Here is a 26,972-nt window from a genome sequence, read left to right as displayed (position 1 = left end):
ATGTACTGGCACATCGACAAGAAGGGCTTTTGTAGGCACCTGTGCTATGACCTCAGGTGGGGAAGGAGCCATTGAGGACATTAAGCCAGGTAGAGATTTCTCCCATGCTCACAGGAAAATTAGCCTGCCATCTAAAGAAAAAATGATTCCCTCTGTTTATTTTTGGAAGATGAAGTATTGAATTCCACTGTAATAGTAGTGTTAAAAAATAATGTATTGATTACCTACTTTTTGCTAAATAGTGTTCAAACTATTTATCTTATTTAATCCCCATAATAAGTCTCTAACAGTACCATTTTCTAGGTGGATATGGTCAGTTGGTACTCAACATCAATTTTAATCCTCTTTGGGGGTATACCTTCTTGTTTTCAACAGGCTAGAAAGTTAACAACAACTCACTTCCAGACTCGGTTGCAGCTAGGATTCTAGATATGAGATAAATTTCATGAAGTAGATACACTTGGTAAGAGTTAGATGACAGAAATGAAGTGAAGGGAAATTTTCTGCTCTGTTTGCTGTTTTCATCTGGCGAGAAAAAAATATATAGAGATACTAATGGCTCATCTTCAGCTTTCAGAGGTGATTGTAGTAGTAGTGGCACTGGCTTCAGTGGCCCAATGTCCAGACAATTGCACTGGCAAATGATACTTTCCTCATCTATGGATAACAGCCAAGATGGTGTGGGCTGGACCTCACTTGTTCCAGTGGTAAGATGCTGATTACTCAATAGTGACAAAGGTTATCGCTCTCACAATATTCTGGGAGTCATTCCTACATTCCTAAACTGCAGCCCATGCCTTCAGCCCTTCCAACAACCTATATAATAAAAGCCTAAGCAACCATTACAGCGGGACGACCAGTTGTTATGATGCACACTGACCACCAGGGGGCAGACGCTCAATGCAGGAGCTGCCCGCTGGTGGTCAGTGCGCTCCCACAGGGGGAGCGCTGCTCAGCCAGAAGCCGGGCTCATGGCTGGTGAGCGCAGTGGCGGTGGCAGGAGCCTCTCCCACCTCTGCGGCAGCGCTAAGGAGCAGCGAGCCGAGGAGTAAGGAGCAGCAATCTGGCGGGCAGTAAGGAGCGAGGGCTCTTGGGGACTGCAAGAGGGATGTCTACCAAGGGGTCCTGGACTGCGAGAGGGTGCAGGCCGGGCTGAGGGACCCTCCCGCCAGTGCACAAAGTTCATTCACCGGGCCTCTAGTTTTTTATAAGTTCTTAATTCCCACTGTGAAATCCCTTTGTGCTTCAAAATTCCTAGGGTGATTTCTGTTTCCTACATAAAATTTTTATTTTACAGATAAGGAAATTGAGTCTTAGAGAGTATAAATAAATGTTCGAGGTTGTACAGCTAGTAAAAAATGGACCGAGAATTCTATACTTCATTAGACAAAAAGTGCTCCAGAGTTTAGAAGAACAAGAATGAACAATTCACAGGCTGTATTTCTAATATATTTGACAAAGCAAAGTATTGCAAGTTCACATACACTCTCTTCCCACTTTTAAATGTATGAGTTGCACTTGTGATTGCGGTAAGTGCTTAACTTAATTGGTTTGCATCCATGCCGGGACCTCTGGGATGCCACTTACATAACTCATCCACAGGAGTCTGTCTTGCCAATAAGCACTTGCAGAGGCCCTCACTCCACAGCCACATTAAATACAGGGCTCTATTCTCTGTAACTAGCTACTTGCCTCCCCTAACTCTTGGAGGGTCAGAGGAACTAAGGGCAAAGGAACACTAGCAGCTGACACCATCTGAGCACTTGCCATGTGCCAGTCATTGCTCTGCGACTTCACATTGTTTTCTGGTGTAATCTTCACAACAACCTTAGGAAATAAACACAATTATTATCCACATCTTTTACAGGAAACTGAGGCACACAGAGATGAAGTCATCTGCCCAAGGTCGTACAGCCAGGAAGTAGTAGAGTAGATACCCACCCAAGTGCTCTCTCATTATAATGCTAACTGCCTCCCACACATACTCAGGATGCTTTGTTTTAATGTTATGTACCATCGTAAACTGCATAAAATACTCCTCACAGTGAGGGCAGATATAGATAAACCACACACACACACACACACAAAAAATGATGAATGGCGGCTTCCTTTAGGATCAGCCCTTCTGCGCCTCGCCTCACCTCATCCCAGGATACAGCCTCTCTCAGCCTCGTTGAGATGGTGTTTCTGACTGTTCTGAACAAGCCAGGCCAGAACTTGATCGACCTCACGGCAGCCGTTCACGGGGCTACATTTGTTTGCTCCAGTCTTTTCTGTCAACACGTGACAGTCACCTCAAGTACAATGGCTTCCTTTCCAGGGGCATGCAGGGCACAGATACATCTAGTTAAGGGCACAACTCTGTGGGCGCAGAGAAAGAAATCAAAGATATTACTAGAAAATGGTTAGACCTCACCCCCGGCTGTCTCATGAAAGTTTAACATCAGAGTAAACACAGGCTCTCTAATTAGACAGCCCTCTTTCTCCTGCCCGGCATTTCCACCGACTCCCATTCCTCTAGAAATAGATCCTCAGCAAGGCGAGCATCTCTTTAAAATTCTGTGCTACGGAGAGCCAGACTGAGATGGTTCTGTCGAAATTACAAAACACTATACTTTCAAATAGCTGCTGAATTATTTAGTGACTTTACACTGTCCAAATGCTGGGCTCTTTGGGTAGACAATGTCTTGGTTTCCCTCCTATCTCGCTTGTTATGACATTCAGTAAATGGAGAGATATTGCTGTTCTTAATAATTTATAAATAATAATCCACATTAAGGATCAAGCTCCTCGGATCGGTTTGGGGTTTCAAATCGGATAGTCAAGCGAATGAGAAGCTCAAGATTCTCTCCGAGTTCGGTGAAGTGATTGCCCCTGGCGTGGTCAAGCTGAACTTTTTGGCGTTTGCTTCTTTCTCATGACACCGTTTTCTCCTGCCTTTAACGTGTCCTTTACCTTACTGTGGTTTCTTGAACTGTACACTGTATTTGCTATCACTTTCTGGCATCTTTCTGACTCAGTCTTACAGTGCAATACAGGTCCTCTTAGGTTCAGAAAGCAGGACATTGTGTTTTTATTGCACACCTGACATTTCAAAGTTTCTGATTTACTTTGGCAACACTTTTCCTTTGCCTGTTTTGGAAGGGAGGGAGAGAAGGAGGAAGGGAGGGGGAGAAAGAGCGAGAGAATGAGAGGGAGAAAGAGCAAGAGAATGAGAGGGAGTGAGAGAGAGGAAGGAAGGGAATGGGAGGGAAGGAAGAAGGGAGGGAAGAAGGGAGGGAGGGAGGGAGGGAGGGAGACTGATTTAAGATGGGCAAGGTTTGTGTGTGTGTCCTTTTCTCTCCAGGGTGCACATACAATCCCTCACCTTTCTGTACAGTTCATTGCAAGGTTCATGTGAATTCTGTGACCGCTACGGAAATTATTAGGATGAACAGATATCTGCTTACCCAGGACCACAGAGTTCTAACCAGCTCTGCAGGTTCCTCAGGAGCAGAGGCCCTGCCTTTTCCTATTGTTTCCCCAACAGAGTTTAGTACAGAACCTCCCTCGTCCACCCAGTAAACATTAACTCAGCGCTTACAGATCTCACTGAGGACACAGAGATGAGCGAGACCTGGAGAGTCTAACGACATGCACGCAGGGCTGGGGGAGGTCAGAGGGAGGAGCTCCTGACTGACTCAGCCCAGGGAAGCATCACAGCAGAGGTGGCATCTGAGTCAGGACTCACAGGATGAATGGGATCTTGCCAGGCAGAGGGAGCAGCATGTGACAGTTCCGGCTGCAGCAAAGAGTGTGGCCAATGCTGGAACATGATACTGGAGAACGTTTGGAGCACAGAATCCACGCAGAGTCTGAGTACGTGGAGCAGAGGCTCAGAAGACAGCGAAAGGGACCGCTGAGGCCTGCTGCAGATATCCGGGGCGTGGCGACAGCGGGGGGGGGGGGGGGGGGGGGGGGGAGGCGCTCTCGCTCTCACATTGCTGTGGCGTGCATTCAAGGTATAACCTTTATGGACAGCAGCTTGGCAATATCCACCAAAAGGAAAAGATGCACATTCCCTTGACCTAGCAGTGACACCTCTAGCAATTTAGCCTGTAGATATTGTGAGGTTCCACATTGAAGCACTGCTCATAAGAGCAAGACTGGAAAACACTAATTCCATCAGCAGGGATCAGTTAAATAAATGATGGTACATCCCTAGAACGAATACAATGGGAAGCTGTAACACACACACACACACACACACACACACATATACCACATACACACAAAAAACACCTTATGTACTGGCAGGGAATAAACTTCAAGATATATTAAGTGTAATTTCTTTTAAAAGTATAGAACAGTACAGTATGCAGAGTTTGCTACTGCCTTGAGGAAAAAAAGAACACATAAAATACATATATACTAAGTTTATATTTATACACACATATACACAAGTAAATATGTTTGTAATTAATGAAACTCCTCTGCAAAAAATACACAAGAAATGACAATAGTGGATAAGAAGAGGAATAGAAGGAATTTTCACTCTCTACCATTTTCACCTCTTCAATTTTGAACCATGTGAATGTACCACCTGGTCAAATAAGTTTAACATAATTAAATTAAAACTTTAAAAAAAAAGAGGTATGACATAATCAGATGCATCTTTCAGGAAAGTGGGGGCTGTGAGGAGCAAGAGGAAAGAGGCCAGAGGCAGGGAGACTAAAGAGGAGGCTGCTGCACCGTCCAGTCACCAGGCGGTGAAGCCCTGAGCTCGGTGAAGCCAGCGTGAAGGAAGGGCACAGACTCAGGCAGCCTTTGGGAGTGATGTTACCCACCTGATTTGGAGTATTTCCTATGCACCAGGCCCTTTAGCCATGTGGAGTCATTTAATCCTCCCACTTGCATAAAAGGCTTTCTTTGTCCCACTTTACAGATGAGGAAATTAAGCTCAGAGAGGTTAAGTGACTTATCCAGAGTCACACAGGTTGGGTAAGTGGTAGAACCAGGATTCAAAGCCCTACCCTCTACCACTCCGGGGGCTTTGGTAGCATCAGTGCAAGTGAGCAGATCCGGGGGCAACTTGCTGTGACTAGAGAAGAGTGGGGAGCTCAGAGAAAGCAAGGAAGGCTTTGGGCATCTCTGAAAGACCCCTGGAGCTCCTGAGCTCATAGACGGCCTCTATACCCTGGTCTGGGGGCTGCAAATCAGGGTGATCCTGGAGGGCAGATGGTCCCCATGCCCTAAGGCTGACTGAACCGGTGGGAGAAACCCAGGCCTCACTAAGACTCACTGAAGCCAGAGGCTCCAGAAGGCACAGCTCCCCTCACCCCCTCCCAGGGGTTCCACTCGCTGGTTCCTGGGGCGGCTGGGGTGAGATGCGCCTCTCCCTCCGCAGCAAGAAGTGCTAGAAAGGGGTTCCCCGGGGTGCCGTTTAGCCGCACCCGACTCCATATTTTCCTCTCCCATCTCCCTGCGGTATCAAGTGCGTGACTATTGATTTCCTCCCTGCATTTGTTTTTGTTATCCATTATTTATGGGATCATTTTCCATCCTTCGTACATGAAGGCAAATTTTGTGTAAAAATCAATTGAGTGAGCGCCGCCGATGGCTTGTTGTGTTTTCTCGGCTTTCATCTCTGAAGCACCAGATCTCGGGAGAAGCACAGCAGGGCATTAGGGAGGCCCGGGAATGAAAAGTGGGGCGGGGGGTGGGGGGGCATGCAGGGTGCAGCAACCCGCCTAAAGAGGCATGGCCTGTCCACCACTTTGGGTCCCTGGAACATGCACACTTTGCTGAGCCCACCTGGAAGTCTAGGGATTAATGTCTTCCCGCCCTGACCTGACTCCTGCTGCCCTTGCCCAGTGCTGGCTGCAGAATGGCTAACAGTTCACATAGATTTAGTTCCATGTAGAAAGTCACAGGACTCCCCAGGATCAGGGCTTGGGGCCCCCTGCTCTCTAGTGACTTCACCTGAAGACCCCAGGGAAGTCACCCTGAAGGACTGGATGTGGAGGAGTGAATGAAGGACAGGGCTGACATTTAATAATCACCTGCGATATGTCAGGCTGAGCATTTCACACATATTCTAATTTGGGCTTCAGCACACCTGGTGAGGTAGGAAGGGGGAAGGAGCAGGGGATTTGGTGTCAGAAAGCCCTAGTTAAGTCCCTACTTGCCTCCTTTTGAGCTGTGTGTCCTTAGGTATGCTCTTACTCTCTTTGTGCCACAGATTTTTTTTTTTTAAAAAAATACATTTTTATTGAATTTTGAGAGAGAGAGGAAGGAGAGGGATAGAGAGAGAGAAAAATCAATGAGAGAGAAACATCATAGATCGACTGCCTCCGGCAAGCCCCCCTACTGGGAATGGAGCCCACAACCCGGGTATGTGCCCTGACCAGAAATCGAACCGGTGACCTCTTAAATCATGGATGGATGCTCCACCATGAGCCACACGGGCTGGGCTACAGATTTCTCTCTTGTAAGATGGGGATAACATTAGTGCTTACCTCAAATGAGGTCCTGCCCTTAAGGCTCGGTGACTGGCTCATGGTTCAGGACTCAGTCAATAAAAGGGTTCTCGGCTTAAATGCCTCTTATACAGAGAGCCCACCCCTTCCAACCCCAGCTGAAGTGGGTACTTCAACACTAGCAGTTACTGTCCGTCATGCACGGATCACAATTTGCTCCTCTCTGAACTACTGAGCACTGTGTCTCCCCACACCCCAGTCAAAATGGAAGCGCCACGAGGCCAGGAGTCTTGTGTGTCTCTGTCCAGTGTGCTTGCATGACACATACCGGATGCCCAATAAATGGTAGTTCCTGTTATGGTCATTCTCACTTTCCAGGTAGGGGCAGAAAGGCTAAGCCAGGGGACCTGCCCACGGTCACAGAACTGGTTGGTGGCACCGATGGCGTTCACATCCAAGTCTTTCTGACCCCAAAGCCCATCCTCTTGCCACTCTCCTGCTTTCAAGTTGCCATGAGGTCAAATTCGGGTTAGTGGTTGACCAAGCTGGGCACCGGCAAGGTGTCTCTCATGGCGCTGCTCCCTCTACGGCAGCGGTTCTCAACCTGTGGGTCGAGACCCCTTTGGGGGTCGAACGACCCTTTCACAGGGGTCACCTAAGACCATCAGAAAACACATATATAATTACATGTTGTTTTTGTGATTAATCACTATGCTTTAATTATGTTCAATTTGTAACAATGAAAATACATCCTGCATATCAGATATTTACATTACGATTCATGACAGTAGCAAAATTACAGTTATGAAGTAGCAACGAAAATAACTTTATGGTTAGGGGTCACCACAACATGAGGAACTGTATTAAAGGGTCGCGGCATCAGGAAGGTTGAGAACCACTGCTCTACGGCATCCTCTTCGCTTTTCCACTTGCTTTCACAGTTGGTGGTAGCAAGTGCTTCTGATGAGTAATCAGTCCTCAAAGATAGGTCATTCTCCACGTTGCAGGGCCCGGAAGCTGCCCAGAGCCAGCCCAACTGCGCTCCGCACTGGGTTTGGGAGGATGAGAAGGCATGGAAACCACAACTGCTCTGCGCCAGGCTGTGTCTGTCAGGAGTCTGAAAGGGCTTGTTGTAAAGCGTGGCATGGTTCTGCCATTCTCCAGACAACAGGTTGCCTGGGCAGCACAGTGTTTCTCATTCTCCCAAGTCCGGTGTAAGGAGATTCTGTCCCATGTCTCCTGTATAAGAACGAGCTGTTCTCTGTTTGAGAGGCTTTCTAAACCCAGAAGGTACACGCTTACTGGGTGGTGGTGGTGGTGTGGGGGGGGGGGGGGGGGAGGGAGGGGGGCGGGGAGGTCCTGTGGGCCACAGAGGTGGTGTATTTTATTTTTAGCGGAAACCCACAAGATTCTACCTTAGCATTTTCTAGGACTGAGGAATCACCCAAAGATCACCCAAGAAGGTATATGTGATTCAAAGAACAACAGGCAAAGGAGGCCTTTAGATGCCTCTAGATCTAAGTGCTGCCTAAGACTGGGAAAGATCTGGGACAGGAAAGACCTAGAAAAGATCCAGGAGACTCGGGAAGACATCTCAAACCAAGGGCTGGCAAATGACGGCCTGCGGACCGACTCTGCCCACTGCCTGTTTCATAGGGTGTTGTAGGAACACAGCTGTGCCTATTTGTTTGTGTATTACCTATGGCTGTCTCTGCATGGCAATGGCAGAGTTAAGTAGTTGCACCAAAGACCCTATGGCCACAAAGCCTAAAATAGTTACTATCTGTCCCACACAGGAAAAAATAGGCCTCATTGCTTTCAAACTACATTCCAAGGAACAGTAGCATCCCTCAAGACAATAGAAGCCATCAGGAAAAATACAGGAAAGGGGTCATTCCTTGGTCAAATATGTTTGAGAAATTCTCTATTCTAGATTTTTCTCCTGGAGCTTCCCATTTATTTTAACGGATAAATGACTCTGAAAAGGTCTGCAGTTAAAAGAAACAGCAACAACAACAAAACCTCTTTGAAAATTTCCCAAACTTATTTTACTTGCCAATGAAATACTTTTTATGGTGGAAGCAATATTTTATGGATTACCGTAGTGTGTGGTCCACACTGATAAATATCTATACAGATCCTTGTTTCCCATTTCAGTCATCTGTGACCTTTGTATTTGCCATATGTATATGCCACCCATATGCTACTTCTTAAATATAATTACTAAAAATGTATACTAAACATTTTTCTTAAATTGATCCTCTTTTAAAACTTGGACTCAACCAGGCACCAGTATCCATAAAATCATGGGTTTGATGTACCTGTGTGTGTGTGTGTGTGTGTGTGTGTGTGTGTGTGTTGGGTGAGAAGCATACAGCTACAAAAAAATAGACATGTACCCACTTAATTATCCACATATCACCAGTGGAGGAAAATGGAGCACACACTTTGGGTTATCCTGCTAAAATGATTCCAGTACCCAATTCCAATAGGATGGGGGAGAGGGGGTAGGTTTCTTCACACCAACAAGCAATGCTTTGATTACAGCTGGATGCCCTACAGTTCAAATGGATTCTGACACTACTTGGAGATAGCATCAGATCTCTCAGGTTAAGGGCTCAGTCCCACAAGACTACTCTACCCTACTTCAGTCACCAGTCGCAAGCCCAACCAGCTATAGACCAACCAGCTATAGATCGGGGATTCTCACAACTCCCTCCTTGGATTCCATTCATTTGATAGTATAGCTTACAGAACTCAAAACATTTACTTACTAGGTTACTGGTTTATTATAAAGGATACTAGAGGCCCAGTGCACGAAATTCATGCACGGGGGAGGGGAGTCCCTCAGCCCAGCTTGCACCCTCTCACAATCCGGGACCCCTTGAAGGATGTCTGACTGCTGGTTTAGGCCCGATCCCACAGCAGTTGGACATCCCTCTTGCAATCGGGGACCACTGGCTCCTAACTGCTCGCCTGCCTGCTTGCCTGCCTGATCGCCCCTAACCACTCTGCCTACCTGCCTCATTGCCCCTAACCATTCTGCCTGCCTGCCTAATGCCCCTAACTGCTCGCCTGCCTGCCTGATTGCCCCTAACTGCTCGCTCGCCTGCCTGATCACCCCTAACCACTCTGCCTGCCCCTAACTGCCTCTGCCTTGGCCCCCACCACTGCGGCTTCATCCAGAAGGACATCCGGAATGACATCGGAAGGTTGTTCAGCTGTCCGGTCTAATTAGCATATTATGCTTTTACTATTATAGATAACTCAGGAATAGTTAGATGGAAGAGTTGCATGGGCAAGGTGTGGGAAAGGGTGTGGAGTTTCCATGCCCTCTCCAAGTGCTCCACTCTCCCCAAATCTCTACTATGTGTTCACCAAACTGGAATCTCTCTGAACCCTCTCCTTTTTGAGTTTTTATAGAGAGTTCAATACACAGGCATGATAAAAGCTGTAGACTTAAGGGTGGGAATATACAAATAAAGAGACATCATTTTGCCTATAATTTCAGGAGGGTACAGAGTCTTCCTCCACTAAAGCACATCCTGGCTCTCCCAGGAATCCTCAGACCCTGATTTTGAATCCCTGATCTGAGATGTCAAGACTCCATGCATCAGTTCCACTCTTTCCAAAAACCCAACCTTATAATGACCACGAAAGGATATTTAAAGCATGACCCTACAGGGACAAAGAGAATGAGAAAAGAGACAGTTGCAAAAAACTGTGGGGGGTCCCTGGAAAGCAAACAGGTAAGAGATAATCGATTTAATACAATTCAAGAAAGCTGAACCCACAGTCAGCAGTGGGAAAAGCTGATAAGCAACCAGAGTGCCGAGTAGTTCCCTAAAAGACTTGAGAAGTGATAGTACCACACGTCTCTGGAAGTGGGAGTTAAGATAAGGGTGCAAGTGGGAGGCTTGGTTGGGAGTTTGTTGAAGAAGCAGTTCGTAATGTAATAAATATGTATAGTGTCAGATGGGTACTAGACTGATTGGGGTGATCCCTTCATAAGTTATATAAATGTCTAATCACTATATTGTACACATGAAACTAATATTTGTATGTCGACTGTAATTAAAAATTATATATATGCATATATACATACACACACACACACACAAGAAGTGGTTAGACTGTCATATTACCTCACCCACATGATGCAGGTAGGCGACTGGAAAAAAAAAATTTAAGTCATTGTGTTTGGGACACCAACCATATAGAAAACCGAGGAATTAATTAAGACTTTACATTCTAAATGTTAAAAACCCTTTCTTTTCCCCTACTCAGCACCTTAAACATGGCTAGCCACACATATGTTCTCCAAACAAGAAATTGAGAAATTCTTCTCTGAATCTAACCAGTGCAAAACAAACAGACAGCGTGGCTTAGTGATTGAGCATTAACCTATGAACCAGGAGGTCACTGTTCAATTCCCGGTCCGAGCATATGCCTGGGTTGTGGGCTCAATCCCCAGTGTGGTGTGTGCAGGAGGCAGCCGATCAATGATTCTCTCTCATCATGGATGTTTCTCTCTCTCTCTCCCCCTTTCCCTTTCTCTCTGAAATCAATTTTAAAAAATTTAAAAAATACACAAACAAACAAACCTATTATTAGGGAATTCCAAGGAAACAGCCCAGCCGGGTCACCCAAATAGAAAAGCAAAGTTAAAAAAGGCCAACGTATGTGCACAGAGTTTCCATCAAACTTTTTACCCAATTAACTAACCTGAATCCAATACAAGGCGCAGAGACCAAAGCAGTCATTGAAAATAAAAGCACTTTGGGGGAAGCAAACTCTGAAGAAATAAGAAATTTAAAAGAAACTATTAGTAATATTAGGGATATAACTCAGAAATATAACTAAGAAATAGTATCCATTAGACCACAATTTTTTTTCTTTAAAGAAGAAAATGACTTTTTAGAATTTTTCTTATGATAGGAGCAATAAAAAACTCAACAGAAGGACTGAACTATAAAAGTTAGGAAGATGGCCATGGTGTAGAGGTCACTGAACTCGCCCCCTCCCATGAGTAAACTCAATTATGGATCTATGCAGAGAGCGAGCAGCTTCTCCGGCAAGGCAGCAGAGGGCTGAAGGAAGAGCGTCTGACCAGAGAAAGAGGCCCAGGAGAGAAGGCTGAGGAGCCAGGGGAGCCTCCTGCAGCTGCGAGCACTCTCCTGGGCCTGAGGAGCCCTGAGCGCCATGACATCCCCCTCCGCGTTCCGCTTTCCGATGTTGGGCAGGCCAGGCTCTATTCTGGGCTTTGGCTGACCTGCAAGATCACAGCAGCTCTTCCCAGCTACTTTGCCCGGAGCCTTCTGCTTCCCGAGGAAAGAGAGCCAGTGGGAACAACAGGCTGTTATCACAGAGGCCTGGCCTCCCTGCCCAGAGGGCCCCCCCCCCCCCCAGCAGGCCAGTGCCCCAGGGGCCCTAGCAACTGCCCAGCGCCCATGGCTTCCCAGGACTACCAGGCGCAGGAAGCCTACACGGAGGTCACACCTACACAGATCCACTTTCTCTACAATAAACAGAGACTTGCTAGAGAAGCCTGGGAGCACAGGCCCTCTCTGGGAACTGTGGGATTAGAGGCGGGGTGGTGGGGGGAGTTGCAGGAGAGCGCCATTTCTTATGTCCCCTCTACCTCCACAGGTGGGTTGGGGCTCTATCCAGATGCTCTGGCCTACCTGCAAGGTCGCTGCAGCGTGTTCCCAGGCACATGCCCGGAGCCCATTTAGGCCCTGAACAAAGGAGCAAGCAGGACCAATCCGCCAGTACTACACGCACCTGGCCTCTCCACCGGAGCTGCTGCAGGTTCTGCAGGCCAGTGACCCGGATGCCTTCCAGTGGTTCTCAGCCTTCTGGCCCTTTAAATACAGTTCCTCATGTTGTGACCCCACCATAAAATTATTTTCGTTGCTACTTCATAACTGTAATGTTGCTACTGTTATGAATCATAATGTAAATATCTGATATGCAGGATGGTCTTAGGCGACCCCTGTGAAAGGGGTCGTGACCCACAGGTTGAGAACCACTGCACAGCCACTGGACTCCCGGCAGGCTGCCCGGACCACCAGGCACACACAGCCTCCACAGAGGCCACTTCTACATGAGGCCAGTTCTCCAAGATTAGAAGAGACAGCAATTTCGTCTAATTCATGTGAACAAACATAGAATGTTAAACAAAATGAAAAGAAGGAACAAGGAAAATCTCCAGAAAAAAACCCCAAGGACTCAGCCGGTGTGGCTCAGTGGTTGAGTGTAAGCCCATGAACTAGGAGGTCACGGTTGGGTTCCCAGGCTGGGACACATGTCCCAGTTGCAGGCTAGGTCCCCAGTAGGGGACGTGCAGGAGGGAGCCAAAAGATGATTCTCTCTCATCACTGATGCTTCTCTCTCTAAAATAAATTTTAAAAATTTTTTAAAGGATTAAACTAATAGAACATTTGAGTGTTTGAAAGTTGGGAGAGATTTATGTAAGTTGGGAGAATTTGGGGCCTGTTAATAAATTTAAAAAACAGTAAACAAAACGAAGGAGGAAAGCAATAATTGTTAATGCAAAAAATATGATGCAGAAAGGAAAAGTAACAGTACTTTTTGCATGGCTCAGCAATAAATATTGTTTGAGAGTAAATTATATGAGCACTGAATATTGATCTAAACAGAATTAAGATTTAACTATATTGTAATGGTGAGGATATGAAAATTGGTGTCGAGAAAGTGTGAGCTAAATCCGCATCTTATTATAGGGAAGTGAATAGATAACAACTACAATTGGATGATCTAGGGTAGTGGTCGGCAAACCGTGGCTTTTGAGGCACATGCGGCTCTTTGGCCCCTTGAGTGTGGCTCTTCCACAAAATACCACGTGCGGGCACGCACATACAGTGCGATTGAAACTTCGTGGCCCATGTGCAGAAGTCGGTAGTTTGTGGAAGAGCCACACTCAAGGGGCCAAAGAGCCGCATATGCCTCGCGAGCCGCAGTTTGCCGACCACTGAAGGGGTAGCAATATAAACATGGTATTTAAAGACAGAGAGGTAAATGCCCTCCCCCCCCCAAAAAAAAACAGCTAAAAGGATTGAAAGTGATTGCTCTGGGGAATCAGGGTTTGAGAACAGGAGGACTGGAAGAGAGTTATGATACCAAGCCTTGCCACACTATTTGAATCTTTAAACTATGGACACACGTAACTTCGATTTAAAAAATAAATTAAAAAGAAAAAGAATCCTGCTCTGTAGTAAGCATTGCCTCCTTCCTAATCATCTAACCTTCTCAGTCCTAGTTCCCCTGTTGGCATCAGACCTCTCATCTTTCAGGAAAGCACAGCTCCTCCTACCCTCCCCTCCCCCAGCCTATGAAACCACTTAAACTGGGTTTAAGCTCTGAAGAGTCCATCTACATACAGGCCAGCAGCTGGTTTGTTCTGGAGAATATGTGTCCATCTTGGCAGGTCATGTACAGAGAGAAAGGCCATGTACAAGCTGGATCCAGGCAATTGGTGGCCAACGGGGAGACAGGAGGGGTAGCTCCATCAGTGTAGTGATTTTGTATGGTTGCCAGGAACACACACCTTCCTCTCCAGTTGACTGTTACTTCCTCCTGTCGCATAAAAAAAATCATAGTCAAGTTCCGTAACTTGGTGTCAACTGATGTTAAGCTAAATCACAGGTCTTTAGAGGTTATTGTCTGTCTCTTCTTTTCAGCTTCCATGGCTTTTCTCTCTGACAGGGAAGGGGAGGAGTAACAGAACAGTATTTATAGGTTATATAGATTGCTAAGTGCCATTAAGAAAGATTGGGACTAGCTCCCAAATACTACAGAAAGGTCAAGGTCAGGTTAACTTGGTCAGCAGCTAACAAACAAATTGTCACTAGTCCCCAATTTGAGCTCCATGGGAGCAGGTGCTGAGTCCCAAGTTCTCTGCTGGACCTGTCACAGAGTAATCACATCAAAATATTTGTTGAATTAACTCATTATATTTCTAGACCTCAGCTATTTCTGATGAAGCCAGGCATCTACACAGAAGAGACCCCATTTTTCTTCAGTTTTTTAGTCAACCTGAGCTAGAGAATAGAAAATAAATAAATGAGCCAAGTTTAGGCTATTCATAATTATTTTTATAATTGTATTTCTTCTGTATTGGGTCAAATGAAAATCTTTACAGGCTTTAAACACTGAATACTTTGTGTTACTCCTTCTCCTGTATGAAATTAAAAACACTGTTTCATAAACTATCTGGGAGGAAATCCAGCATAAGTCTGAAACTGACTACTAGGATGGCTTTTTGTTAAAAAGAATTTTTTTTAGAGGGAGGGAGGGAGAGAGAGAGAAGGAGGGAAAGAGAGAGAGAGAGAGAGAGAGAGAGAGAGAGAGAGAGAGAGAGAGATTTATTCTTCCACTTATTTATATATTCATTGGTTGATTCTTGTATGCCAAAGAACCCTGACCAGGGACTGAACTCCAACCTTGGTATCAGGACAACACTCTAATCAACTGAGCTACACAGCCAGGGCTTAGGATGCTTTTTTAAATACCAAATATTGAAGTCTTCCAGAATGTCTTTTGTTATTTTGGGGTGTCTTTGCTTTGCAAGTACTCAAAGTACATGTTTAGTCTGCCATTGAACCCTGGCTTAGAGTTTTCTACACAGACTGTTGCCTGTGGAACATTCAAGGGTCCAAATGAAAAACGTAAAAACAGTAACCAGTCCTTTCAGGCGCTTTGACACTGTGATAGGCGAAGAGGGGCCAGAGAGGGAAAGAACTGAAGGAACAAAGCAAAAGAAGTCTGTTTTAGTTTTTTGTTGTGTGTGTGTGTGTGTGTGTGTGTGTGTGTGTGTGTGTGTGTGTGTGTTTGTACAATGCCAGTAGGCAAAGGGCAGTCTGGGCCCTCAGGGTAGCCCCTATTCTGCAAATCCACTTTTAAATAACAACTCCCCAGTGACATCCCATTTCCCCCAGAGTCTCCACTGACCCCCTCTACTAACACCATGGATAGCAGAGTGATGCTCACTTTTTCTAATACACTGAGTTGATAAGGGAGCAGAACCTAATGTTTTCCTTTTTATTGGTTTCAGGTATATATCTTGGTATTCCAAAAGGCAGATCCAAAGATAAAAATATTAAAATAGAATTTATTTCCCATGCCCCTTTAAGGAAGTTGTAAACTTTTTGGATGAGATAGCTCCTTTATATTTTTCACTGGAGGGATCTAGAAATCAGCAGCCATCTACAGCAACACCAGCTCTCAGGTGTTGCCATCTCCTTCAACCACAGATCTGCTGAAATCCCCTCACTAAAATCTCTGCTCAAATCCTCCAACACAAGGGCTCTTAGCAAAGCATACTCTGTGGACCATGCAGACTGCCAGAGCCTTCTTTTCTGTATAAAACTGAAATCCTTTCTGTCTCTGTAACTTTCATTTCCCATCTAGTTATACCTCTCGGGCCGCATAGAACAAGAGTGAGGCTTCTTTCACATAAAAGATTTTACCCCTAAAAACATACATCCATTTTTTCTGCAGGAACAGGCATGGCACAGTGCAGTGGATACATCTCTAGAAGCAGACAATCCTGGTTTAACTACTGGGTCTATCCTTTATTAGCTGTGTAACCTTGGACAAGATGTTTAACCTTCCTGATACCTCACTTATAAAATCTCTATATATAAAAGCCTACACAACCAAATGACTGAATGACCAGTAGACTGGTCACTATGACATGCACTGACCACCAGGGGGCAGATGCTCAATGCAGGAGCTGTCCCCTGGTGGTCAGTGCACTCCCACAGTGGGAGCACCACTCAGCTGACTGACTGGCACCAGACACATGGCTCACAGCCTCTTCCGGGACTGACTGGGCACCATCCTGCAGCAGGCACAGTGGGGCCGGGATGAGCAGGAGCAGCGTGGCCCAGCCCAGGTTCAGGCTCCTCCCCGGATGCCTGCTGCTTCACGCACTAGTACATCCCCCAGGGGATGTTGGACTGCTGGTTTTGGCCTGAAGGCTGGCCTGCGGGGATTGGTCCGAAACCAGCAGTCCGACATCCCCGAGAGGTCACAAATCATGAGAGGATGAAGGCCAGGCTGAGGGACCCCACTGGTGCACAAATCTGTGCACTGGGCCTCTAGTATGAATTATAATATATATACTTCACCTAGGTTTGTAAAACATCTTAGAAAGGGTAGCAGTTTGAATATAGGAACACTCCTTACCTTAAAATTCCCTCTTTACCTTCCTTCACCTTTGGGAGAAGGTTATTTCAGGAGGATAATAAGCAAGAATAACTCATCATAGACTCAATTTCAATTATTTGTTAAACACCTACTACACTAAAGTGATCATAGACATGTTGCTTGTTTTACTGTTATTTACCACTATTTATTAAATTGCCTTTAGGTCTCGTTTTTGCCCTAACAATAAAGAGGTTGCACTAGAATTTACTCTCAAACTAGGCTGCTTGTTTCTATGGACCACACATCAGTGTGCAGGGTGTGGTTGCAGCCAAAGGTTCTGGCTGCTGCAACCATCACCTGCATGGTAAGTAAACTAGCATAGCAACGTCGGGGAGGGCAAAACAGTCACAGGTGTGTTGTGAATGGAATGCAAACCTTACACCACCTTTAATGAAATAAGGATTGAAAGAAATGTTGTGTTTCAGGCTGTCCACCCAAACCCCAGTGTGGAGCACCTACCTGGGGCCGGGCGGGGGGGGGGGGGGGAGGGCGGGGGGGGGGGCACGGGGAGAGTGTAAGAAACTTCTCCTAAATCTGGGCTAGATATCAGAGTCACATGGAGAGACTGTAAAAATATGAATTCCTGAGCCTCTAGAAATACAACTCCATATTCTTCAGCCAGAGGATCTCTAAGAACTCTTCTCCCTTCACATTATTAAAACTCTTTTTTGTGATGGAAAACCCTTACTGTGACAGTCAAATACAGGTCTTCCTCTCAATGACCTAATAAAATAAGTAGACTAGATCGGGCCTCCTATATGAAGCCATAAGCAACAGTAAAACAGCATCAGTGAAAATATCAAGAAGTAAAAAGTACAGAACAGGGGATTAGGTTAGGGTGGTCAAAAGGTACAAATTTCCAGTTCAAAGATAAGTAAGTCCTGGGGGTGTAATGTACTGGGAGTATAGCGTGGTGACTATAGTTAACAATACTATATTGTATAGCTGAAAGTTGCTGAGAGGAGATCTTAAAAGTTCTCACCACAAGGAAATAATTGGGACTATGTATGAATGTTAACTAATCTTACTGTGATAATCATGTTGATATACATATATCAAATCATTGTTATATAGTTTAAACTAATACACTTTATGTGTCAATTATATCTTAATAAAACTGGGGGCGGGGGAGACTAAAGAACAGACAAGAGAAACTCTGGGAAGTTGGAGACAGAAGACCTGAAAATGGTTCATCTTCTAATCATTCTACCTAAGCAACGTGACCAGGGATGCACAGCCTCGAAGGCTGAGGGAGCTCGCAAGTCAGAGGATAGAAAAATGAAGATCTGCCCTAGCTGGTTTGGCTTTGTGGATAGAGCGCTGGCCTGCGGACTGAAGGGTCCCAGGTTTGATTCCAGTCAAGGGCACACGCCCGGGGGTTGCAGGCTTGATCCCCAGTAGGGGGTGTGCAGAAGGCAGCCAATCAATGATTCTCTCATCATTGATGTTTCAATCTCTCTCCCCTTTCCCTTCCTCTCTGAAATCAATAAAAATATATTTGAACAAAAAAAAAGAAAAGAAAAATGAAGATCTGAGAGCAGAGAACAGAGATCTGGTCAGCACTGTCTTATCTGTGGATTCCAGGCAGAGCTGGGATCACCTTGGGTGCCGGGTACTACCCTGCCCAGCCCACAGTGAACCCCGCCAGGCTTGTTCCCCAGACCTGCCCGATGAACTGGCGTGGCTGAGCCAGGACTATGTGGTCTGCCAAAATGTTCTAGTTTCATCCTGTCTCCTACACCCACCCTGCCTTTTTTTCTTTCTCTTAATTTACAAACTGTCGGTGTTTTTATTTTTTCATTAGGAGGTGGGGTTGTGTTTCTGCCACATGGTTTTAGAATCATCAACGCTGGGAACTCAGGAGACACCACACTTGGCAGCCCCTTCTCCCAGATCTACTTTGATTGCACAACTATCTGTTTGAAAACAAAATAGAAAAAAAAAACAAGCTCCCAAAATATCAAATGTAAGATATGCCGATGCCAATACATAAGCTCACATAATGTCACAGCTGGCACCTTCAGAAATCATCTGGCCCAACCCTCTCATTTTACCAATAAGAAAGGAGGGGGCCAGAACAGGGAAGGGCCCAGCTCAAAATCTCAATTCTAGTTTTTGGCAGACTGATTAAAAAACAACAACCAAAAACAAAGAAAAACAACTAGATTTTGACCACACTGTCTCTTGGGAAACTATTGATCTGAAAAATAATTTTGCCAAAGCTACTTGAAATCGCTATTGACAACTGGCTCAAGTTTTTATTTTTGCCTTCAGTAAAGTTCTCTCCAATTTGCTAACTGGTTTCAGTGCTTATAGGCATTGGGCCAAAAATTCATACAGTCACATGAAGAATACATAGCCTTTAGATGACCTAGTCCAGCAGCTCTTAACCTGGGACCTATAAACTCAGGGTTTGAACCCAGGGGTCTATGATTGAACTTCAAGAAGTTAGCAAAGAAATTGAACATACAGATGTGCAATTTTTTTTCTGGATTAGGAAAACAGTTTCCTTGGGTCCTCAAGGGAGTCCGTGAGTCCTCACCAAAATCGAATTACTATCTAATTTCCTCAACTTGGAGTTGGGGACTGAGGCAGTGAGGATGAACAGAGTTGCCAAAGCCACAGAACACAGTGAGGCCTGAACTCAGATCTCTTCCTTCCCCGCTGCACCACACGTGGCCTGTGCTCTGCGTGCTGACCAGAGATGATTCCAATTTTCCTGTTAACTCTCTTCCAATCCGTGCTTTCACTACAAAAGGAATTCATTGAGAGAGTGTGCAGCACTCAAGACAAATCAATCCCACCCCTGGAACAACGCCTCCCTGTACATCTCACAGCAGTCAACCAGGATCACCACCTTGAGCCTCTGGCAGAGATAGAATTTACACTCCGAGGCTCTCAGCTCCCTCACATGTGGGAGCTCAGCTGGAGTAACTGGTGTTCAAAACCCCACCCTGGTGGAATGTTATCTGCAGCCCCACCATAGCTATGTACACCAAGAAAAACTCATCTTTCTGGGAAAATGGGCTCACTTAGAGTAAGTAAAAGAGTGAATGTAGATTTTTAATAGAATCTAACAAAACCAAGTGCTACAGGGGCTGAAGTATCCAATACATAAAGGCAGCTCCTTTAGAAGTATAGTGTCTGATTCCATGGTAATGACAAATAGGCTGCTTTAAATTCTATTTGGAAGGATAGAACTCAAATGAACCTATATGTTTATGAGTAGGAAGTTTTTATACATTATGCTGTATGCACCTCCAAATTAATTTTTGGTTAAAAAAAATGAATCAGAGTTTTCAACTGTCCATTCCATTTATATTCTTATATCATTGAATTTATACAAATCTTCCTGGGATTCTTGTTGTGAGAAGATTATTCAAGATGATTATGTCTCTAGTTTTCTGATATCAGAGCAAGAAATTAATGCACAATGACTATAAATGACAAATCAAAAAATGATAACCAATATACTATCTCTGAAGCATACACAAGAAATTGATATTTATCTGCCTTCGATAATGGAAACTGGGTAACTTGAATCAAGGATGTGAGAAAGATGTTTCACTGCAAATCATCTAGTTCTTTTGAATTTCAATCATGTATTATTTAATGAAAATATTAAGAAACAAACCCTTAACTTTAAAAAGAGAAAAACAATATGCTGTATTCAGGTATACAATACAACTAATACAAATAATATTGAATGTAAACTGTAGTTGAAAAATAAAATTTAAAGTTTTTTTTTAAAAGGAGAGAAATAGTATCAAAAATATGTTATTTAGATGTAATTAACTTGTATAAGAAACAGTTAAAAGGGACTGAGGGTGGGGGTTGGTCAAGTGGCCCTTTTGTATTCCATTTTTAACTATATGTATGAATTACTTTGACAAAATATAAAACTGATTTAAAGAAAAGAAAATTCTCTTTAACCAACTTGTCTTACAGGTAAGACACCAAGGCCCAAGGTGGCAGAAACTGTGGCAGAGCCTATGTAGGTCCACACAGGTTGCTGTGTCTCAGGCGGGAGCTGTCCTTCCCATGGACAGGACCCTTCCTGTGACTGGTGTCCAAATGCCTTCTAATTATTGTTGTTCTTGTTGTTATTATTATTAGATTAAGACATTTTTAGACCATTTCAATAAAACGGACCTCTCCTCATTTTGATCCTCTGTGCTAATAATTGTACCCTTTTTTATTCATTCAATTACAAGCAAATTGACAGGAGACATTTATATGAGGCAGCTTAAACCCCAGCTAATGGAGTGCCTAATGACTAATTGATCAGATCCCAGCCCCGAGAGCAGCTCTGAGTGGCCTAAAGGAATTTATGCAATTAGTTTAGGTTTGGTAGAAATTGAGTGCATATGAAAGTAAGCTTTTTATGGTCTTGATTTATGAGGGCTGGACATTAACTCTATCTGCCAAGAGGTGAGCCGCCCAGCAAGCCCCAGGCGTGGGAGGCTCTGTCGCAGGCCAGGATGCTGGGTTCTGGAGCTGCGCTGGGGTGTGTGAGTGTATGAGTGTGTGTGTGTGTGTGTGTGTGTGAGAGAGAGAGAGAGAGAGAGAGAGAGAGAGAGAGAGAGAGAAAGAGAGAGAGAGAGAGATGCGGGGGGAGGGGAAGCGAGCCGAGGAAAGAGAGAAATTGGGATTGAGAGTGGAATTCTGCCAGAGACCTCTTGAAACAATGTGGTTCTCCCTCGCCAGTAATTCAAAATGAAAACAGTATTAAGTTCCAAAAATATATAAATAAGTCCCAACAAAGTCTGATTTTCCCAGGATAAACACTAAAACTAAAACGAGAGAGGGAGAGAGAGAGAGAGAGCTGTTTCAGTGCCAGCTAGTTTGCCTCCAGTGCGGGGCTGGACAGGGGCAGGGAACTGACATTTTGGGGAGACAAGCACTCCGCGCGCCGGCGACGGGGAGCGGCGGGTGGAGGACTCGGGAAGAGCCCGGGCCAGGCCGCCCATCCCTCTCTCCGCCCGAAGTCCGGGGCTCCCCAGTCCGAGCGCAGCCGGCAGGAAGCGCCCTCCGCAGGCGCCTGGTGGCGGCGGGGTCGGGGAGCCCGGCGGACCCCGGCCCCGCAGGGGAGCCCCGGGAGCCTGGCGCGCGCGGAAGCGCCGTCGGGCGGGGCGGAGGGAAGCCTGACCTGATCGGAAAAGAGCGATCGAACAGGAGACTAATTCGTCCGCCGGGGTCTTCGCCGGCTCCGTCTGCCCGCGGGGCGGGGTAGCCGCGGGGGCTCCAGCAGCTTCGCGAAAGAAAGAGGGGCCGGGGGCTCGCTGCACCCCCTTCCTGCGCTTGGGGGTCAGAGTTGCGCGCCTGCGAGGTTGGAGAGAAGCTAAGAGCGGGTTGCGGGGGAGACAGACAGACAGACACAGGCAGAGGCCGAGGCCTGAGAGGCGGCGCGGAAGGCGAAGGGGAGGCCCGCGGAGACGGCGCCCGAGTGCAGCGCCCGAAACCCAGCGAGATCGGCGCGCAACCTGGGTGCACCCTCGGCTCCCGCTCCCGCGGCTTCTCCAGCCACAGCCCCGCGCCTGCTGCGCCCCCACCTCAGGCGGCCCCCTCGCCCTGCCGCTGTCAGACTTGGGTCTCACGTGGGGAGTGGGAAGGCGAAGAAAGTGTGCCAGATCTGTCCACCCAATTTCCGAGTTCCCTGCTTGGCCGGACAACTTACATCAGCTCCTTGCCTCCAAGTTCTCATCTGTGAAGTGGGTTTGAAATGGTCCCTCCTCATCACGCTCGCCGGATGATCTCTTCGTAGGTTATAGAAATGTCTAATCACTAAGTTGTAACCAACTCTAATTGAAAAATAAAAATAAGATGGCACCTACCCACAATGTTGTTTAATGATGAATAAATAAATGCACACACAGTGCTCGGGACAGTACCTGCCACACAGGAAGCCCTCAACATACGCCTTACATCATTAGTATTCGTTTATGCAACAGACATTTGTGGAGGCTCACTCCGCGGGTTCAGGGCGCAGGGGGGCTGGGCCGACGGGGCACCGGCTCGCCCTGAGGGCATTTACTGATCAATAAGTAAAGAGGGTGCTATGGGGAGAAAGAAGGCCTGAGAAAGGGGTACAGCGCTGTGCTGTGGTAGTGTGCCTGGGAAGCACATTTAGGTAGACGGAGCGCCTTCTCTGGGCCTCGGCCTCTCCTTCGGTAAGAAAGACGGACTTTTAGACGCTCTGCCCTCCTGCGGACGGGCGCGTTCTGGCGCTGGAGCCAAAGGTGGGAGCTGGGCGGGGAAGAACGACGGCGGGAGACCCCATCCCTCGCGCCTCCTCGGCCCGGGAGCCCCGCCCCCGGGAAGGAGGCTGCGCGGAGAGATGCTCGCGGCTCGCCAGGGTTCTGCAGGGGAGAAAAGCTCCCGAGCCCCCGGCTTCTCCGAGGCACGGTGTCTTCGCACCATGGACTCCTGGAGAGCGACCTCACCGGCCCTTGCCTAGGTGGGACACAGCGTGCGGAGAGACCTCTCTCATGCTGTGCGGCTTGCTCCTGACAGCCACGTCCTGAGCGGGAGGGCACTGCCACCGTCCTCCAAAGATGAACGGACTGTGTGGCTCACAGAGGGAGAGCATGTGGACCACTCCAGGCCCTGAATCTGCCCCTACAACACTTCATCTTTCTTTTTCCGAGCATAAACAATGTTTTAAAGAGACCACGTATCCATTCGTGCCTACTATGTGTCAGGCCCTGGGCTTATGTGACTCCTGAAAGTTAGAGTCTGTTCCAGTGTTACAGATGAGGGTCCTGAGGCTCAGAGCGGTAGAGTCATTGACAAGTAGGAGAGGAAGTAGGGGCTCCACCCCAGGTGGGTCCGCGCCAGACCCGGAGTTGTTCCCATCTCCGCAGGAAAGGAAAAGAGCTCAGGCAACGCAGGGTCATGAGAAAATCAGGCACACTCAGCAGGGAGAGGTCACCCCCTGATCCTCCCCCCTGATTCTCTCTCTGGGTACCAAAGGGCCCCCCTCACACAGCACCTCCTCTGTACCCATGAGCACCAGAGTGAGGCAAGGCCTCTTCTGATGTAAACAGGAAGGAAACTGGCTACCTTAGAATGGAAGCTTGAGATGCAGACCGCCAGGTAGACCCTGACCCCACCCCCAGGGATACTTGTCTGTTCTTGATGGTCTCTGTTCTCCCCTACACTCCCTAGAACCTAGAGAGTATGAAGTTGGAAGGGATCCTTTCATTTTTCAGTCATTCACTCAACAGATATCTATTGATCTATTTATTGTCTGCCACTCTGGCCCAGACCTTGAGCTGGCGGCTGGGCTTGAAACAACAAAACTGACACTACCTTAGGCACTCAGAGAAGAAGCTGCTGGGCAGAGGTCACGTGGCTCAGACTCCTGAAGCCTTCCCCCTGGCCCACAGATGACTTTCAAAGTCCCACTTTGACAGGCACAATGCAGCTTCCATATAAACAGCCCTGAATAAGGGCCTCGCCTTCTCTTGGTGCAGTTTAAAGAAACACCCCCTCTGGGCCTTGGCCAGTGAGTGTTGCAAGTTTGCAGAATTTGGGAAAAGAACATCTGCTCTAGGTGGCTTTTCAATGACAATATAATTTTTGTGAGGTTTTCCAGCCATCAGCAGAGGCTTAGAGAGGTGGCGAGACTTGCCCAAGGTCACACGGTAGGAAATGGCCCACCAGGATGCACGCCAGGCCTATGTAAACCCCAAACCGGCTAGTACCCCCCACCTCCTCCACCAGCCGCGAGAGGTGTGTGCGTCCAACGGACGAGTGGCAAAGGCGACTGCACAATTCCGGAGAAACCACAGCTCCCGTTGCTTCCTGAGCGAGTCCAAGTAGAAAGGCAGCGGCGCCGGGCCGGCGACTGCGGGGTGGGAGAGGGTGGAGTGCGTCCTGGCCCGGCCGCAGCCCCCCACCCCCACCCCTCCTACCTCATCCCCCCCCCCCCCCACACACACACACACCTTCCCCCGTAGAAACTGGTTAAAATATTGGTGCGCGCCGGCAGTCGCAGGCGCCTGGACTGGACCAGGAAACGCGCGGGTCCCGCTCGCAACCCAGCAGGGCCGGTACTGACGCAGATCTTGAGCTCAGGCGACTCACCCCACCCTCTCCAAAAAAGTCTCCTAAACTTTAGAGGTTATTAATTTAAAAGAAAAACTCAATAAATAACAGCAGGGAACTTTTAGAATAGGAGATGGAGGCGGATATCCGGTTCTTTCCCGGGGGCCAGAAAAGCCTACGGCTCTTACCTGCAGGAAACCTCGCAGCCCGCAAAGGCGCGCCTGTCTGCAGCGCTTCGCTTCGGCGCGGGACGCTCCCGGCCGCCTCCTCTGCGGCCCGGCTGGGCTCCGGCCCTGTGTTTTATACCACTATAGGCAATTAATATTGCATCAGCCGTATTTTAAATTTTCAAAACCCACAATATAATGTAATGGCATAAGGGCATTTATTATTAAAGGACACCCGATGGAGAGGGAGGTGGAGGAATCGCTGGGGCTGTTACACAAGGCGGGGGCGAGGGGCTGAGGCCTGGAGGCTGAGGGCGATCCTCAGGTTTGCTTTCGCAGTGGTGGTGGTGGGAGGCGGGCACCGCGCTGAGGGGCGACCTGCTCGGCTCCGAATTTCGGGCTGGAGGTCTGATGACCCAGAGCTCTTTAAAGATACAGTGGAGAAATGAGCAGACGACTCCTGGACTTGGAGCATGAATTTTTAAATCATGAAGTGGCTCACAAATAAAAAAGTTTCCTCCCCTTTTAGAGGGAGTGGACGAGAGCGAAGGGAACTAGCATCTGTTGACCGCCTACTGTGTACAGGGCACTACCTTAGGAACTTTGCCGCAGACATCTTCTCATTTAACGCCCCACAGGGAAGCCGAGATAGACATTAGAGTGAGTAACCTCTTGGGGGACAATTCCAAATGAATTCCTGAAGAGACCACCAAGGGGCCCCAACGGACTCTGTTCTAGCAAAGAACATTTTCCTCCCTCTGTGTATCCATCCCCTCCTTCCCCGATGGCTGTTTGAATGTATTAAAATAATAATGCTTCCTATTAAGCACCAACCACTACCAGGAGCCTTAAATAAACAACCTTAGTCCCGACAATATTCGCATCTTCTTCCAGCATATGAACAACAGAGGCTCAGAGAAGTTAAGAGACTGGCTTTCTGGTCGTTCTGCCAATAAGTGGAGGCATTGGGGGCTCATGCAGCCGTCAGGCTTCAAAATTTGTCAGCCGAGTCAGGTTGAGCAAACAGAGGCTGATGGATGGGCGCGTGGGGGGACGGGCGGAGGGAAGTGACTTGAAACACTGAGGTCTGGGCACCACCAGCGTCCTGGGGATCTCCCAGGAGGGGACAGGTGAAAGGATGAGGCTTCCAGGGAAGAGGGGAAGGAGAGGAGATGGCATGAGACTGGCCTTCCAGGACGTGACAGCCAGCCCTTCTGGGCTCTCACTTTTAAATCCTTTCCAAAACTCCTTAGCCTCTGAGAAAGAAAAGCACTGCGATTCGGGTTGAAAAATAAAGCATTTATTTTAGAAGTTAATTGAAGGGGTAAAGAGAGGAGAAAACTTAATATTTTATTTGTATCTGTTCAGAGAACGAAACCAAAGACCACACAGCAACACGCAAATTACATGAAGCAACGAAAGATAAAATGTGATGGGGCTAGAGAGAGTGAAGTGAGAAGGATCCAGGCTGGCGGTCTGGCCCCTCTTTCCACCCAAAATTATACGTGAGTCTCCACCGAGAGGCACTCATATAAGGGGGATGAAAAGAAGCGACGTTAAATAAATAACAGGAAACAAAGATGCTAACAATAACAACAATGAAAGGCTGACGAGGTTAGACGTGTTGGAAGGACTTGCATATGACTCGGAGAAGTTACAATTACTTTCGAGCAGCCGCCTCTACAGTGCACTGGGAGTCTGGCTGGATTAGCGAGCTGGGGTCCAACGCTATCCGTCAGTCCGGAACCCTACCCATCCCTGGCTCTCCAGCAGGCGGTAATTACCAGCGGATAATAGAGGATGGACCAAAGCAGGTGTCCACTGCTGCTTGCAAATAGCTAAGCCACCCCAGCATGTAGGCCCTTTTCTGGAGTAGGACCTACATGGAGAACCACTCAGAGCCCGGCAACTCCCCGCACAATTTCCCTGAACTAATCCATGCTACCTTAGAGAACTTACAGCAAACCAAAGAATGAGATCGATAAAATTTAGGTGGGGAAGGGAGTAGAATAAGGCTATCCTTTGGAAACATACATGATTTCATATAATCTAAATAAATCTCCAG

The sequence above is a fragment of the Myotis nattereri genome (genome assembly GCF_964212035.1).
Source record: "Myotis nattereri genome assembly, chromosome: 5".
Classification (NCBI taxonomy): Eukaryota; Metazoa; Chordata; class Mammalia; order Chiroptera; family Vespertilionidae; genus Myotis; species Myotis nattereri.
The sequence above is the reverse complement of the archived record's forward strand: the minus strand, read 5'-3'. Positions refer to the sequence as shown.